At 36.9% G+C, this 17,838-nt stretch overlaps 1 long non-coding RNA gene across 1 annotated transcript in view; it reads left to right on the top strand.

The window, feature by feature from the left end:
• LOC143258893 (uncharacterized) overlaps nucleotides 1-17,838 on the top strand; it is a 251,218-nt gene that overhangs the window by 21,971 nt on the left and 211,409 nt on the right. The window contains exon 2 of the long non-coding RNA XR_013032847.1: nucleotides 4,923-4,990. This is a non-coding gene — a long non-coding RNA (uncharacterized LOC143258893). The remainder of the gene's footprint in view (nucleotides 1-4,922; nucleotides 4,991-17,838) is intronic.

The raw sequence follows: 17,838 nt of genomic DNA, 5'->3' as shown, positions 1-17,838 counted from the left end.
GACCGGGCCGGTTAGCGGAGCATGAATCTCATCGAGTCACTCAAGGCTGAACCTCTCGAAATTACGCGGGATGAATTAAAAATAGCGATCGCTAAATTGTGAAAACAAAATCCTTCGTTCCCCACCCCTCCGCCTTGCCGCCCTGCGCGGATTTATGGGCGTTTTTTGAGTTTCCAGTCACGAGTTATTAGCCGCGGTCGTTTGCGAAAAATACCAAAAACACTAATCATCGGAGGCATTGCCGGTATCATGGCCGACGAAACGAGTAACGGCGGCGACATTATTTTTAAGATGCTTGTGAAACTCGTCACCGGAAACACGCACTGACTACCATTAATATTCGGACATCTTTTGGAAGAGAATAGCTTTTTCTATGATGGACCAGATAATAGGAGTTAGAAAAATTGCTTTGCTGGATAATTAGTAAAAGAAATTTTGACACGATCGCAGTTGGACAGAATTGCAAAAATTATGCTGAAGGAAATAGAATGTGGTTTCCGTGCATGGTGTATGAAAGGGCATTTTTACCTGAAATTAATTTCTTTATACATAGTTATTTCTATTAAGTGGGATACAATTTTCCCATTGTGTTTGAAAACCTTTTGTTAAACTAACAAATTCAAGTTCTATTTTAGATTCATATCAAAATGTTGTTTGAATTTATTTCTTCTCAATTGTTATATTTTTAACCCTTAACGCGGACCAAAAGTATTTCTAGTTTACATGCCGCCAAGTCCAAATTATTTCTCATACGATGAGAAATTACGTACAAAAAATTTTTATGTCAAATATAGAGAAAAAATATTTATCTTTTAATAAGAATTCATTCATACATTTTTATCGAAATCGTCTTGTCCATTCTTTCAAAGTTTCTTACCACGTTTTACGGTTTTATTTATACTCAAATACAAAAATATAGCTTATGATAGAAGCAGAATAAAATGCTAAATGATGCAATTATATATACACTTTCAAAGTAAAAATGGCATGCGGACGTTCAAAGTATAATAGACGCAATGTTATATTTATTAACTGCAAAACGTATTTTTGTAATAGAGTTGAAAATGAAACAGTTCTAGAAGAGCAAGTTTTAATATCTTTTCCACAACTTCAACCAGTTGCGATTTCTTTAAGATTCCTTTTATACATCATTTAGTAAACTTCTATTTCCTAAAAAAAACTCAAGCCATTTGATCTAATTTAAATGAAAGTTATTCTCTTGTAGTCTCTGAATATTAATGTTGTCACCATGTATCTGTGAATAATACCGTCTCGACTGTTAAAGGATCGACAGAACGCGTCGGACATCACCGTGAATCAGGGTTCTATTAATACCATCGGATTGATGCAAAAATAACGAAAGACTTGTACAGTATTAGATATCCGATATTTTACAAACAATGATAACGATATGATTAACTTCGTTTGCATGTCCATAACTTTTTATTCTAAGTTTGTTCGAATACTTTTGCTATTTTCATGTCTTGATAAACTGTTCAAATATGTTCATGGATGTAAGAACTATATTTGTATCCCACAAATATTATATTTACTGGAAATAAAATAACGAATTTAACCTAACGAAATTATAGGAAAATTAAACTATTGATACTTTCATCTGGAATGATCTTTTAAATTATATCAAGTACGTGCATTAATTATTTTAGCACAGATTTTAATATTGCTTTTTATTTGTATATTCAACGTCTGCCAAATTGAATACTGATTTTATTCATTCATGACATAATTCGGTAAATAAATATAAGATAATAAGTGGTGTATTATTTTTAACTTAATAAAATACAGGAAGAAACAAATTTTTAGTTGTCTCTTATTTCGTCATGATAACAATGAAGACTTAACGAATTTTAAAAAATCGATCTGACAGAGTTGCTTGCATTGAAACATGCAGACTTTTAAACGAGACAAATGCATACTCGTACGCGTATCTATAGAAACGTGTTCGTGTTAATGTAACATCGAGGAACCGTTCCTTTCGCGACACCAGCAGGTGTCACGATACTTTTAAAAGGGGTCAGCGCTACCTTAAACTGTGACAGGCAACGTGAACTTCGACACGCCGTCCTTTTTTTTAGAAAGTAAATTTATTAAGCGTTATTTGCAACAAGCGAACTTTATTTAAAGGTAACGACTTGGCTAACATTTGCTTGCGATAAAAATGATCGTTACTCTTCAAATTGCAGAAGGTTTCGGAGAGCCCGATCCGATAATTATAGGACGAAGGTCAGAAAGACTTCTGCAAAATTGCCACTATCAATAAAAGGAAACAGAACGTCGTTCCAAAGCATGAAAATAAAAATGAAACACGGTAGGTGCCTGACCCGTTCATTTTGACGCATTATATCAAGATTAATGCGATGAATGTACTATAATGAGCGAAGGGGCAAAGAATTTATAGAAGCGAAATCGAAGTTAAAATAAGAGAACCGGCGACTTTATACATACTTCGCGGACGATCTTCAAACGTTTTGTCTCGCAACATATTTTATTTATAGCCGCCATGAATCTTTCAGCCCAGAAATTAATCGTGTTATTAACGATTGCCGGCTATTTTCGATCGGAGCAAGGTGGAGAGTTAGGAGAAGAAAAGAAGGCGCCAGGTGGTCGTACGACGGTGTTCGGTAGCGGTATCGTGGTGGCTGTGAGTCAATTTATTTATAATCTTCGCATCTTCTTCTTTCTCTTTTTCTGTTTTTTCTTTTTCTTTTTTAAACTGATCGCCGGAGAAGAATTAGCGGTCGTAGATACTGCGCACGCAGCCGACCTAATCCAGAACGGCGGAGGACGACGTTAGGTGAAAAAATACGTCGGACGGTAATAATTATTATCGAGCCGGCTGGATCGCGAGCCGGCGGAGATCGAAGGGGAGAGAAAAATATACGAATCCATGACGATGGGTTTGCCGGCAAGGACGTTCAAGTTTAAACGAAAATAAAAATTTCCTCGCCGGTACTAATTATAGAATACGCTCATCGAGCAACCGCTGCTTGAATTACCGGTACACGTATACCGGGTGGCTGCTTTCGTTTCTTGTAATCGAAAAAACCCCGGCCAGCGTTTAAGACTCCGCCGCGACGAAACACTAGGTACGCCGACACGCTTCTCGCCCAATCTACCGAGGCAAATTAATATCGTTTTTATCGACAGCCACGGGGATAATTAGATCTCGGTGTGTATGCCCCGGCTCGGTGCGTACTCGTTCCGGCGGCCGTGATCGAAGATCTCGTTCCCGGTGCCCCCGCGACGTGTCATGAGTTCGTTCCTCGGCATCATATGCCTTGCGCCTCTCGAACGAGGTTTAACCCTTTCGTTACGCCGGTGATGGCTGCCAGTATATTATCGCCGTAGGAGACTCCTCCGCCGCGAGTCTGCACTTTGTCTCCGGCTGCTATAATGTCTGCTACTTTGTTGCGTCATGTTAGCGCCGGATCTATGTACCGCTCAGTGTGACTATTTCGCATTGCTCTAGAAAAAATTCGGAAATTAATTCTATATTTTTAGCGATTTCTATCGTATCTCTGGCGGGTAGCAGAAAAGTACGAGTTAGAATTAATTAGTTGTAGAAGCATACTTAACCCTTTGTACAGCTGCAATTATGATATTTCCAAGTTTAAAATTTGTTGTTTCGTGAAATCTGTGTCGATACAATTTTATACGAAATTCTATTTAGACAGATTTAAATAGTAGCAATTAATAGATTGCGGATATTTATGCAAAATAAAAATTGTCTTCATCAAATAAAGGGTATAGGAGCCAAGTACAATTTTGTTTCTTTCTTAAATAATTTTAATCAGTTGAAATTATCAGTCGTCATTCTTAGTTTCTTTGAATCTTGTCACTGTTTTAAATTTCACTTGCCCATTTTTACCATAAACGCATAAAATCTGCATTCTAGTAATTGATAATAATAATAATAATAATAATAATAATAAAAATAAAAATAATAATAATAATAAAAATAATAATAATAATAATAAAAATAATAATAATAATGTATACATATTTGCACAAACCTAACCAGTACAATTCTATCTTAACATTTCACTTCTTTTATTCACTCACTCATCACTCTCATTCCCATTGTTTGCTTCCTATATCTATTGCCTAAATTTATCTCTAACATTCTTTTCTCTTTCTCCTTATAATGCACCATCTTTTTCTTTTTTATGGCCTCAAATAGTAGTAATTAGATTTACCTGAATAGATATTTATAAATAATAATTATTTTTAATATTATATAATTTTATATTTCTTGTTTCTTCAATGCTCTTTGACATTTATCTTAAACAAGTTACTCTTTAGGATGTTAATTTTGTTTTTGTATGCGAATACCGTAGATTAGCATCTCTTAGAAAGTTTAGGATGTTTTTACGTGTTCCTGTGACGTTAAGTCTAATAGGATGGTTACTTTATATTTCATTCTTTAAAAAATGTTTGTAACGAACATAAACAAATGTGAATGGGAATTAATCAAGTTTTGTATGTTGGTTGTATATTAATATAAATATTTGACGAATATTGTTGATTATTGTTGTCTTTATGGTCCAACATTAAATCGGGGTGATCATGGTACATCATTATGCAAAATAAAAACATTCTCGGAATAAAATTAAAATAAAACTGTATTTTTGTTTCTAATAATTCCAATAAATTTACAGGAATATAAGAACCTTTTATAAAATTCTTCTAATGCTTTCATTATTTGATTATTCACTGTAAATTTTGCAAACGCACCAGTTGAGTCATCGACATTAAAAAGAAAAAGTTCGCACGGCTATAATAACTGTTTCATGCTAGTTGCATTGTTCTTGGTAAATCGAATATAAGGTTTATATTTCGATATCTGGGCAATGGTAGTTATGGCAGTGGTGTATAATGAGACGATTTTTGTTTTGTTTCAGATTTATGTCGAAAATGTGACGTCAGCAGAAACAGGGAGGAGGACGAAGGCCGTGCTAGTCCCAGAACGGTGAGTCAGTGATTAATCAACAGCGCGGTTCTCTGTTCCGACGGTAATTATTTGACCTGACAATCGAAGTAATTACCGATCGTACGCGACACACCTATCCGTATACACGACGACTTATCTTTCACCGTGCATCGGCGTAGGCCGAGTTTAGTTATTAAAGCGTTCGCGTACGTATCACTTAGCAATCAATGCAGTTTTATATCGTAAACGACCTGGTAACAATGTTGCACGCCAGCTCTTCGTGCAGAAGATCAATCCGGCAAATAAATGATTACGTTAATTGTGTCAAGATAAAGCATTCCATGATTATAAATATACGCTTGGTTTCTCATTTCCAGCGACTAAATGCATAGTTTAAACTCCGGTGAAATGGCGTTATTAAGAAATTCAAAATAACCTTGATAATGCTTCTCGCTGGCCGGCATTTTTCGATACAATTTCAGTAAACAAAGTATTTGTAAATCGGCTGGAAATTATTCCAACATTGTGGGTTAAGATTACTGTTATCGCTTAATTACAGCCACGGCTAAGCTTCTAATTACGCGACTGAATCGATGCTTCCATGGCATTGTGAAATAAATTTCAATTTTACGAGGAGCGAAGTAGTTTACGACCATTTCTCGTGGAAATGGTTTCAGGCTTTCAAAAGTGCAGGCAATAAATTTATTATTAATTTATAGTAAATGAAAGATCCAAGGTTTAGTTTAGGCTATCATTTATCGAGTGAGCCCTGCGTCGTCGCTAATAAGCTTATAGTTGATGCAATATTAATTAATAATTTCATTCCCAATAAGATAAATAAATAAAACTGCTGTGGTTAGTACATGATTAAATTTTTAAAAAACGTAATACCATTTTATCTCTTGCATTACGATTTCTTTCACAGCTACGTCGATTAACACTTCTTGTTCGTTAATATAATATGTTCCTACACGAAAAGGAAAATTTATATTTCTGGATTATCTACGTTAATAGTAATTGCCAAATATTGACGACAAAGAAATTCAATTTTATTTCAATTTGAATGAAGTGAATAACATCAATATTTTGTAAATTATATTCGAAAGTGCAATGGGTGAACTCGCACACGTTGTTACTTATAGATATGGTACGGTAGAACAACTTATTTTACAACCAAAAATGCAATGAAAACTTATTATTACACTTATTGGTGTCAGAGAAATTTTTATAATTCATTGTAACTAGACTGCGGAACTTTATGCAAGATAAAAGTTGTTCGCATTAATTCCAGAAGACAAAAGTTGAACAGAAATGTCACTCTCCCTTTAATAGTTTTAATAAGCTACGACTAATACACTGACATTCTTAAAATCAATTAATCTGTTTACTTCTTTAATCCGTACCTATACATTTTTGTCTTAATCGAATTATGATAATTGCATAAAATCCGCAGTCTAGTTACAACAATTTGTCATATCTGACACAGTGTTCAGCTAGAGAAATGGTTTGCATGTGGTTCTAATTAAAATATGCATTATATGAGTATTTGTGAATATAAATATGCATTTTATATGTTGTATATTTATGAATATAAATATATATTATATGCATATTTTCGAATATAAATATACATTTATATGTACTTAATGTACGATTTTGGTTGTGATTTACTATACATTTTTCAATCTTCACATAGGTCAGGGTTTTTTTTTAGGTCAGGGTTAGGTCGAGATCTACCTCGACATACCTCTACCTATCAAATAATTTACCAAAATGACAATGGGTATACTTTTCGGTCTTTACAGAGGTCTACCTCGATATAAACCTAACTACGAACAACTGGAACGTTTTTATTCACGAAGTAGCAACTAGCGTTTCGAATAGAAAATAAAATGCTATGACATTAGAAAGAATATTACCCTATTGAAATAAAATTTTCTACAATATTGCATTGATACAGACCACACGAAAAGCTTTTCATTCCGATAGTGCCATAATCATCAGCAGTCTCGTTACATCCCCGCCCAAGGTACACTCGAGTGCAAAGGGTTAAATAATCCATTAAAAGTAGAATAGGTACATCTTTTAGTGTTCTCGGAGGTCTATTTGATCGAATCAGTTCCGTCAGTTAATTTTTCGAAGCACTCCGGCGGAAGTGCCGACATTCCAGTCCAATCAGCCTCGGTTCCCGAGGTGACTGTACGTCAGTGCGTTAAATTTCGTTAACCGGCGGAGTATTTGCGGTGGAATCGTTTGAGCGCCGTCGGATACACGAGCGGCCGAGGCGAACGATCTTCTCCCGGAAGAATCGATAGGAATCATATTACCGATAAAACGAGGGCTCGCGCGAAAAGAAAAGGACTTTGTGGTCCTTGGCCGGCCGGGGAACAAGCGCATCGGAGGCCCGTACCGCGCGTTATAGCCCGGAGCGACGCGGAATCACTCAGAGCAGCGCCGGCCGTTACTTCATTTTTGCGGAGCGTTTACAACGTCCTGTCCACTCGCGTGGCATCGTTGCTGGCATTTCGATGCATAATAAACGAGCGGTTAGCCCTGCGCCGCAGCTCACACCTCTGGCCCCTTCTTTTCTACGAGTAAAAGGGAGATGCGCTCCGCTCCGCGCCGCGGACCCTCTCTTCCACCCTCTTTTCCACCCGGCCCCGGCCGAGATCCTTTTCCTCTTTCCGCCTTACGTTCCTCCGTAAGCAGACTACGCTGTCTCTCTTTTGTAAACTTTCTTCTACAAGGGCCGTATAACGAGATGCGAGAGCGAGACCGAGCTATCGTTCCCGTGGCCGGGGAGAGCGAGCGACTACTCTAACGAAAGGAAATCCGATTTGCACGCTGCACCGATCCTCTCCCGCCCTTTTTCAAATGCGCTCGCGAGCGCGCCCGCGCAACACGACCACCACCGGACTGTGTGTATGTATAGACTCTCCGGATGATACGGCAGAGACGCGACGCAGTAGTTTTGATGGAAATTCGTTTGCCGCTTGTTACGTGACGTTGCCATTTCCTTTGCTGCATTCCTGCTTAACGCGCTGCCACCCCCCTCCCCCACCCCACAAAGATTTTATCGACAGATCCGGGGATGTTACAAGGGCAGCCGCGCAACAAGCATTCTGAAATTCTGCCCTTTGTCGACCGGACGGTTTCTTTTCACGCTCCTGCGAAGCGAGATTATTTATTGTGAGTGTAAAGGATGGAGCATGCGATGCTTCCAGCCAAACCACTTTTCTGTGATTCTTCCTTTTTTTGGTGAATGTAGTTTGTTTCACAAAATTAATGGATAAAGAGTAATTCGGTTCTGAGATGCCTCTTCAATTGCCTTTTATAATCTACGAAAATGATATGGTGCAATATTTTTAACACCAGAAACAAATCTGGGACAGGACAGACCCGGGGTTAAAATGTTTGAAAATGTAATAGAAATAATTAATGAAATATCCTTGTTTGTACGCAATAGTATTTAGAGATTTATTGAAATTATTTGAATCCGTTGCTGTTGAGGATTTTTCATAGTTTTGGGAAATAGTCTGATTTTCGATTATGTACATAAGGAAATTATATGCTTGAAACAACTGGAATAAGATGTACAGTTCCAACGTTAAGCTAATTCTGTGTCCATTTAATTCTATATTATCCTTTGAACTAATCAAGTTCCCATTTTATTAAAAACAATTTTATGTTCTAGGAAAATGTAAGAACAGTCGCGTCGGAAAGTATGTTGACACCTTTTAAAACGCAATAACTTTTTTAAAACTGGACTTGAATTCTTTCTTAGATGATAGCGAGATCTACAAAATGCATTTTTTAAGTCTTCGTTACAGGCTCCGCTAACAAACATAAAAAACGTAAAATTTTATTTCTTTTGTCATTCCAAGTAATAGCAAAATTTAAAGAAACTATTTTGATCATAGTCTTCTTCTATCAAATATTAAAAAATATAAATCGCTTAGTCCAGCCTTAAAAGAGTAATAGCATTTCAAAAGGTGTGAACGTATTCTTCGATAGGAATTGCATTTCAAATGTGCACTTGGCCTCCATCATATTAAAAAGAGATGAAGAACAATAAACAATTGCGTTAATTCTATCGTGAGAAAGTTCTGCTGAATGATGTTTGATAAAGTTTTGACCGTGGGAATTTCAGTGAGAAAATATCAGCGTTAGAAATTTCATTAGCCATTATCGAACAAAACGTACTCGAATTACCAATCGATAATCGACGCTACCTGTGACATGCGTTTAAAAAAAAAATGAAAAAGCGGGAGCAACGAGTATCGGAACGATTATTTGCGCCGCGCGACGATAATGGATACGGAAAGGCGGTTTGAATCCGGTCGAATGGGCGTATGAATAGTCGCCGTTTAGCGTAATTATTGGCGTATTGTCTACGGCACAATGCCGGGCGCGAAATTGGCATGCAAAAATCGGATGCGATCCTATTGTCCGATCCATAGCTGCGGCAGTCTCCCCGTGCTCTCCAGTTTTCGAATATTTCGCCGTCAATGCCGCCGATTCGCGTTCGCCAATCGAATTTGGTTCGAACGATATTGAAAGGAAGGAATTCATATTTCACGAACAACGTGATTTTCCGACGATCCTTTTTTTTCCTACAAATACACTTCGTGACGCGTTACGCGCGCGATTACGCTTCAATTACTCCCTTTTATTTGAAAATAGACGACGATTTCGAAAAATTCCGATAAAGTCGAATTTAAAAATTGTCGACGTTGTATCTAAATGTTCGCCGGCTGGATTTGTGCATCCGATGTTTCACGCTGGCCTGTCCGCTGTGACTTTTTATGTAACAAAAATGATTATAAAATACTGTAAATATCCACTAGCAAGCTTTTATTGCCCGATAGTTGTCGGTTTCACTGCAGTCAACGACAATTCTCTCGTGTTTCGAAGCATTTTCTGTCAAATTGAGTGTCATTTTTTGATTGCAAATAGCAATTCTTTACTTTTTGGTCTTTTTCCTGCATATACCCTTCATTTTTTAAATAAAATTCTGTTTATATCAAATGGACGCAATTGTTAATATTTAAGATCGGATAATATTTAAAGTAAAAGATAATAGCATATGCCAACAAATAAGTAAGTTAACGTAATCTTTTATTGAAAATATAAATATAAAATTTTTGTGCATTCTATCTTGAAAAATGTGCTAACTTTACAGGTGAATAAAGAGCAAAGTGCAATAACACAAACTGTTATGTTCAATGAAATGCATAAGCCTTATCTTACATGTGCATGCAAAAATTAATTCTATTGAAAACTCCAATATACCATGTGTATTATTTAAATTATTTTCACACTTTTTACTTAAACATTTTTGGTATTATAGAGCCACTTTTGTAGGAAATGATTGAATAAATTTCTTAATTAAAGCACAAATTATAATAAAAATTATAAGATGTCTAAATAAATTCAGTCTTGTATTTCTTATGAAGACGTATTTAGTGCTCGGCAGTTTTAGTGTTAATACTAGATTTACGGAACTCCTCAAAATGACGGGTCACGAAGTTTTTATATTACGATTATTCATATCGCAAAGAAACATTTATGAGTTATTTATTCAATTTATATGTTACTTACGGCAAATGTTACAATAACACCTGTTAAAAATCAGAATAAATGTCTTATTGTTATTTTTATAAACTATTATCAAACAGCTGTTTTTTGTGCTCCGTAAATCTAGTGTTAAAGAAGATCTTCAGCAACCAACTATATTGAGTGATAACGCTAGTTTAAACAACTCCAAATTGAACTTTGATTTTGACTCTACTTCCAGCAGTATTTTGCAAAATCGTGTACAAGTTTCATAAAAATATCGTTTTCATTAAGACGGCTGCATCAAAGTGATTTTTTCTCTAGCCACTCTTTGAAATTAGATGGAGGATACAGGTTTATCAGAAATTGCTATTCTCTCAAACACGAAAACTAGATTCGTAGAGGCTGAAGAAGAAGCCGACCCGGGACACCGGCACGGTTCTAACTCTCCATCGAGCAGAGCAACCGCGGACTTTTTGTGCGGCCAGATTGACGGCCATTATACCCCGAAATTGGGCCTTAATTGTGCCAGCGGTAATGAGCTGGGTTGTGTTCTAATGCAACGGTCCCGACCGCCACACATAGTGTCTTATGACGCGGCTTCGATGTCTCCACGTAACGGGTGCTCCATAGATCTTTAGATCCACATTTCCTACTGTCCGTAGCTTCATATTTTTACTGTCAACATTGCGTTATAAAACATTGATTATTAGCGTTAGTGTTATTAACATTTATTGATGTTATTATTATTGACAGATAATGTGAGAGGAATATATGTATAACTTTTGCCAAAGTTGACTCATTCATTATTGTTGACATCACTCACACCATTCACTATCGTCGTTTTACATAAAAATCTAAATGTATTTCAAAAACCTGTAAATCTTCATGCGAATCTACAATTTAATTAGTGGTTATATGAAAACAGAATAATTGTAACGGTAAAAATAAATTGAAAATATTATCGGCGTTTATTCATGCGACTAATGTTCTTGTATTTTGCAAAACTTAAAAGATACCGAAATACGTAAAATCTTTAGGTTTGTTATTAGTATTACACGTTCATTACCGACATCGTGCATTTGCGAAGTACAAATTCAAATATTATGTTGGCAAGAAAATAAATTCCTTTTCTGCCAATCAAATAATTTACGTCTTTGTAGAGAAATTGATTTTACAAGCGTTATTATTTTAAGTCATAATGCTTTTGTTAACATAATATTCAAGAAGTCCGTAATTTGCTTGTCCCAAATTGTTTCAATATTTCACAAACGATTACATTCGATAAAAACGCTTTAGTAATAATAAACAGCAGCAAAAGAAATCATTTAGAGGACGTAACGCATTATTACTATAATGATGCTACGAACTGTATTAAGAAAATAAATAATAATGAACACTTTCGAATAATATTTTATTTCGAACAATATTAATATGCAAGGTTATTTTGACATAACCTTGCAAACAGTAATTAGCTAAGAATTTCTCCTTGTTCTTCATCAAACATAAGTGATGCAATTACATGTACAAAATTAAAAACATAACGTTCCTACTAATACGTTCACTATACCAAGTATTTAGATCAACAAGGTGCAAGGCGATCGAGGTAATAAACACCATGATAAATTTTATTTTCCTAGTTTCTGTTCTACGAGATAACTGACAAATTCTGTGGAACTTCTATAGCGGTTAACACGACAATGACCATGTTACAAATACCTGTTACGCGACCGGAAGCGAGCAGCATCGGTTCCGTTCGGAGCACCCGTTATAAACTAGAGAGCGGTAGGGAATACTACTATGTGGCGACGTAGCATTATTTAATTGCTGTTCCGTTGTTTTTTCGTCGCCGGATAATTTGTGTACCTGCCGGCTATCTGTTAGTTCCTTCTATTTCCCCCACTCGGCTCCGGAGCATGGCGTGGCTCTGTTCGTGTCCCGGTACGATCCTCTCCGTCCTTCTGTACACTTCGGCGGCCTCAGATGTCCTGCTCCCTCCAATCTATATCCTCGATGTATAGGTTTTCTCGTTGAAAGAAGTCGGGCCCGGAGGAAAGCAAAAGAGCGAGCCAGCGAGAGAAAGGACGAGAAGGACGGGACGCCAGGCCGGTCTACTCCTAATTGCGCGTAATTACCCATGGAGGCCAATTAGCTCCGATTGGCTGGATGGATGATCCGCGACTAGCCCGAGGACTCGAGGCTGGCTCCTCCAGGACCCATGCCTTCTCAGCTTGGATAAACTCGCGCGAAAGCGGCTAACAGTTGTCCTCGTTTCCAGGATTCCTCGCTCTTTTTCCTCTCGTTGCCCGGCCGACAACAACGCGAAAAAATTGCTGGATCTAATTGTGCGAGATTCCTTTATCGCTTGGCTCCACGGTTTCTGCATTCATCGTGCACGATGTACATGAAATTAGGATAATTAGTACTCTAGTCATTTGAATACGAAGGTAAAGCTGGTTGCAAATTAGCTCCCAAAAGATCATGTTTGCGCAAACGCTTGCTGCCTACGTATTTGCAACAATAAAATGTTAATTTAATAACTCTTATTTTTCTACGATCGGTTCGAGAATGGGACTGTTAACGAAGATGAATCCCAAAAGTTGATTGTAAATTGTTGCTGCATAGAAATGCATACGAGTGTAACTCGTAGATCATTATTGGTGATAGTATTACTGTAATATGACCAATTGTGCATTTTCGGGAATAATTAACTTTATATTTATCAAGTAAGGCATATTCGATTTTTGTATTCGTTTATTTTTGAACAAAATGGGCACAGCAAATGATCACCGCACAACAGTAACCGGCTCCACTACTCTATACGCAATGAAAAGGAACGATTTTTTCTATTTAAACAATCAAATAACAGTTAAATTTGTATCTTCTTTTTAATTTGGAAAGCTGAAAATTTTAACCGAGTAGCAGTACAATTTGCAGAAGACTGTAAACTGCGAAACGATATTATACTTTTGTTAATTCTGTACAAGTATTATCGACCGATACATTTTGATTTTTGTAGTTTGGCTGCACGACTAATACCGATTTTTGCTACATAAAATTTCAGTCGACCGGTATCGCGTAGCCAATAAAATGTAATGAGATTTGCATCGTAAAATCAGTTTAAACAAAGGTAATAAGGTTTTAGTTTAATCACGTTATTTCATTGGCGTAAATGAAACAAGCGGGAGGATAATGAACATAAAGAAAATAAGTTGGGCATATGTCCGATCTCGTCTTGCCAAGATTGTAATATTAACAGGATCTCTCTGATCACGGTGTTCCCACGTTCCTAATGTTCCTATTGCCTTTTGCTCTTCGAATCGCAGAACAACTTAATGGTGCTATCGATGTTTTGTGCGTTTCAACGTTGCAAACCGTTTACTATAGCGCTGTACTATAATTACGTGCCTCTAATTACGCGCACAACACTGTCCTGCCTACTTTATTTGCTTTGCCGTTTCTCAGAGCATCAAACTCATGTGCCCAAGGCACTTGCAATTTCAAGTGATCATAAATAATCGCACGCACATACGAGGCCGAGACGGCACATACGTAATGAGCAATTAACGATCGATTTCCTTGCCAGTAATTGCTTCATCGACGCGGAAACACCATGAAACGCAATGAAGTAATTGCTTCATCGACTTTCAGTTTCGAAAATCTTAGCCGTGGTAACTTGTACTTTAAAGACTTTCATTTCCTTCGCTTTAAAACCATGTAATTTCTGTCGTCCGACAACAGCAGACGTCTTCTTATTGTTCACATCTTTTAATAATCAGAAACGCGATTGCAATATACATCCTCGGCTGTACAGGCAATTAGCGTTTCCTTGCTTCTGACTTACCAAAAAACATAATTCCATTTCTAAGAAACAACATTCTCTTTTCAAAAAAGCAATTATTACTTGGTCTGCAAACATTTTGCATTTAAAACACTGCAATCGTGAGCAATGTAACAGAAATATACTTCTATTAATTAATTGACCAATAAATCGCAAAATAAATGTATGCCTTATCTTCGTGAATAAACAACATTGTATACTATAATTTATTTTAATCCTCAGTGTACAGCTCACTGTTTAACAAGTAAATATACATTGACAACGAAATCTAAAGTGTTCTACAATTGCAGGAGGAATAACAGCGACTTTAAATGTTTAATAATTAGACTGGGGATTTTATGCATTTGTGGCAAAAATAGATAACCGAAACACAGAACAGTGCGGACATTAGAAGAATTCAAGAATGTTGTTACGTTATTTTCAGTTTCTTGGACGCAACAAAAGGAGAAATACATTTTTATGTAACTCTATTATTTTGTATAATTAAATCAGGAAGTTTCAATTTTGAAATGTGCACTTTGTTAATGAAAAGATTGCAGATTTTATGCGTTTATGATTGAAATTACTAAACGAAGTGCAAAACTATGAGGCGGAAAAATATAAGAATGTTCTTACATTTTCGTCAATTTGCGTCTTATTTTCTTACGTTCCTTATTTCTTATTTCTCTCTTGTGTCCCATTCTCCGTGTCGTGCAATCGATTAAAAATATCGGCAAATTAATTTTTTTAATTCAATTGACAATTGACTAAAAAGATCGGCAGCCAAACTAATGAATCGACGCGAACCAAAGTTCCCCAAACTTAACAATCCCGATCAGATTTCGATTAACAAAGAATCTCGCCTTTCCGGTCACACTTTCCCTCTTTGTTATTCACGATTTCCAAACTCGCGCGATCCGCAAGAAACGCATACGAAATTCATGACGAGCCCGAACGCAAGCAGCGCAGCAGTGCTCCACCGAATTCAGGGAAGGCGTACATTCATCTGGCCTTTATGTGAGCCGATTTTGTTGTTGTGCGTAATGTGTGTACGCTTTTTCCGACCGGAATCTCCAGGGACACGAAACGCGTGGGCGGAAAAGGACGAGAACATACGAGAAAAGAAAAGTAGGGAGGTTGGGATCGAAGGACTTCGGGAACTGGACAATTCGTCATTAGTAAACAAATAGTTTAGCGACCGGTCGGGTCAGGCCTACATAAACTAAACAACAATAAGCCTCCGAGGAGAAAGAAATACCGACTCGCTACCCTTCGAGGTTCGCACACCTGGCATCACCTTCGCAGGAGTTTACCTGCACGTGTGGGTGCGTAGTCAGGGGTGTGTGTATTTCAGCCGGCACCACGCCCTCACGCTGGACCAACGGTGATTCATTTCGACCATTTAACGATCTCGTCCGATCTCTGACATTTTCGTTCTCTAATTATCTTTGATTTCACTCCGCGACAATTTTTATTATTCTTCTTTCGTTTGTAACGACGTTAATTGCTACTTTGCATCAATAATAGCTGACAACGAAGTTTTGGTTCCTTTAAAGAGATATTAAAGACATTTATTCTCTGAGTTCATTTTGTTAATTTATACGTAGTTCTATCTGCATATTCTGAGTTTGTGCAATGTTTAATTGCAAGAACTTGGAACAGAAATTTATTTCTATGCGCTGAAAATAATTTAACAATATCTTAAAATTCTTTTAATTCATTTTTGCTGTTTGTGTTTCTCCCATCCATGTTTGTCGTAAATGCGTAAGCTCTTTAATTAATATTATCATAAACAAGCTAATTATCGCTAAACATATCGTGTCGGTTATTTTAACCGGTTTTACGTGTTTATTTTAATATTGTTGACATTGTAAAGACTCTTTCATAGAAAATAATTGAATGAATGTTTTGATTCAAGCATAGATTAGAATAACAATGAAGAAAAGTCTAAATAAATTCAGTCTTGTCAATCTCGTAGAACAACAACGAGCTGCTCACTTTTAGCTTTAGTATTCGCTAGGTTTAGTGTTAATACAAATGCTTAAGATTACACACCATAAGCAGTCTGATTTTTTACGAAGTGACTAATACGATTTTAAATAAATGAAGCAATTTATAATTCATAGGCCAGACAATTTTCTTTTGGAATCGAGCCCGAGAGCGGGCGTTTCGACGCACAAGTACGTCCCTGACGGTCCCCAGGTTTTAGGATGGCCGAGATTTCTCCACCTGACCGAGACCGATCGTTGTTAAAAGGAATTACTCGGATTCATTCGTCACCTCGAATTTCAGAATACGGCTCACGCCAGAGACATCTCCGAAGTCTTAGAAAAAGGGCGTAACCAAGTGCTATGTTCTTTAATCATTCGACGCTAATAGTCCTCGGGTTTCCCGTTCCCCTCGATCCCGATTCTTCATTCACCGATCTCGATTTTCTGATATCCGGGGAACGAAAGAATCGCCCGATTCCATCCGAAACTTTTTTAACGCCGATCCGAGACACGTCGCTGCTTTTGTTTGACCTGAACAAGACGGTGTCTGGTTCTCGCCCGGGCTATCGAGGCTATTTGCTCAGAAGATTCCTATCGGTCTTATGTAACTACAGAGATCACGTGAACCGCGCTGAATTACCAATCATCGTTTCCTCTGTCTAATCGTTCGGGATCCCTATTTTTCCTTTCGACGTCTGTCGAGGAATTCTTTGGTAGTTAAACCGAGAAAAATAAGCAATTTCGAGAAGTAAACAGATTTAATTATCTCGATTCGATGATTCCGTAATATGCAAACTAATTGATATCCGCAAGGATTTACACTTTCACTGCAACAGATCTCGACTTAGAAAATTGGAAACATATTGTGGAGGTAACTTGATAAAATCTCATTTCACGTTTAAAATAACTCATATTAAATTTCTCATAATAATATTGATGTATATTAGATTTTGATAACTGTATATATTAGATAACTGAATATAATTTAAACTGAGGATCGTTTAAAATATCATTTATGAATTTGTTTAAGATATTTTTCAAGGTGCTTCTCCTAGACACGTCAATTTTTCTACCTAAGACCTTACTGAAACGTGTGGAAATTTAAATTAATTATCGAATAACGATATATCGTTCAAATAATCTTTCTGAACCCAGCAACAATGTTAATCAGCACGTTTTCTCATAATTCCTGGTTTCACTGTATACCCTCAATGTATAATCTAATAATTATTTCTCTTCAATGCACGTAAAATCGATTCTCACATTCTGTTCGAACATCGGACATAAAAGAGTAGGAACAGATTTTAGAACCACGTCAGCTTGTCAGAAGCGCAGTCACTGTCAACTCGGAATTCCTCAATGTCAACATTTTTCCGCTTTCACCGTAATCGTTTGCATCTCACCTTTCTCACCTAGGCGGAGAGCAATGTGAAATATAAAAATCAGTTCGTAGCCAAGGGCGACTGGATCGGGGGAGACCGGCCGTCCCTTTGTCCACCTAAGATCCTTGGTCTTTGATC

Source organism: Megalopta genalis, chromosome 2, assembly GCF_051020955.1.
Source record: "Megalopta genalis isolate 19385.01 chromosome 2, iyMegGena1_principal, whole genome shotgun sequence".
In the NCBI taxonomy this organism is placed as follows: domain Eukaryota; kingdom Metazoa; phylum Arthropoda; class Insecta; order Hymenoptera; family Halictidae; genus Megalopta; species Megalopta genalis.
The sequence above is the reverse complement of the archived record's forward strand: the minus strand, read 5'-3'. Positions and strand labels throughout refer to the sequence as shown.